The following is a 471-nucleotide window of genomic DNA, read 5'->3' as shown; positions in this document are numbered from 1 at the left end:
GCCTCTGCCCAACAAACCCACGGGACTAGTAATCCAGTGGGTTTGCTGGCTAGAGTTAAAACATGCACATCCCTCTAACTTCATATACAGTATTATATTTGACCAAAAGTTTCACAAAAAATATTATCCACATTGTATACATTGATTTTCACAACACAAATCTAAAAAATACACAAATCCATATTGATTTTCACAAAATTTTTACAACGCAAGTCTAAAAAATACACAACATCACAACACAAATCCAATGAAATAAACACCAGATAATAACAAGTTTAATCAATTCCGTACATCACAACACAATATACATGTCATATGCATACCAATATAGCAAAATTCTAAACAATTCCAAATGTATCAAGTTTACCCATAAGATAATATGTAGTCTAAGCTAAACAAATCCAAATGTATAATAATTCCATACGACAATATATAATCTTAGTGGAAAAGCTAACAACCTAAAAGTCCGCC

This window comes from Asparagus officinalis, chromosome 4, assembly GCF_001876935.1.
Source record: "Asparagus officinalis chromosome 4, Aspof.V1, whole genome shotgun sequence".
Lineage (NCBI taxonomy): Eukaryota > Viridiplantae > Streptophyta > Magnoliopsida > Asparagales > Asparagaceae > Asparagus > Asparagus officinalis.
Note: the sequence above shows the minus strand (reverse complement) of the source record.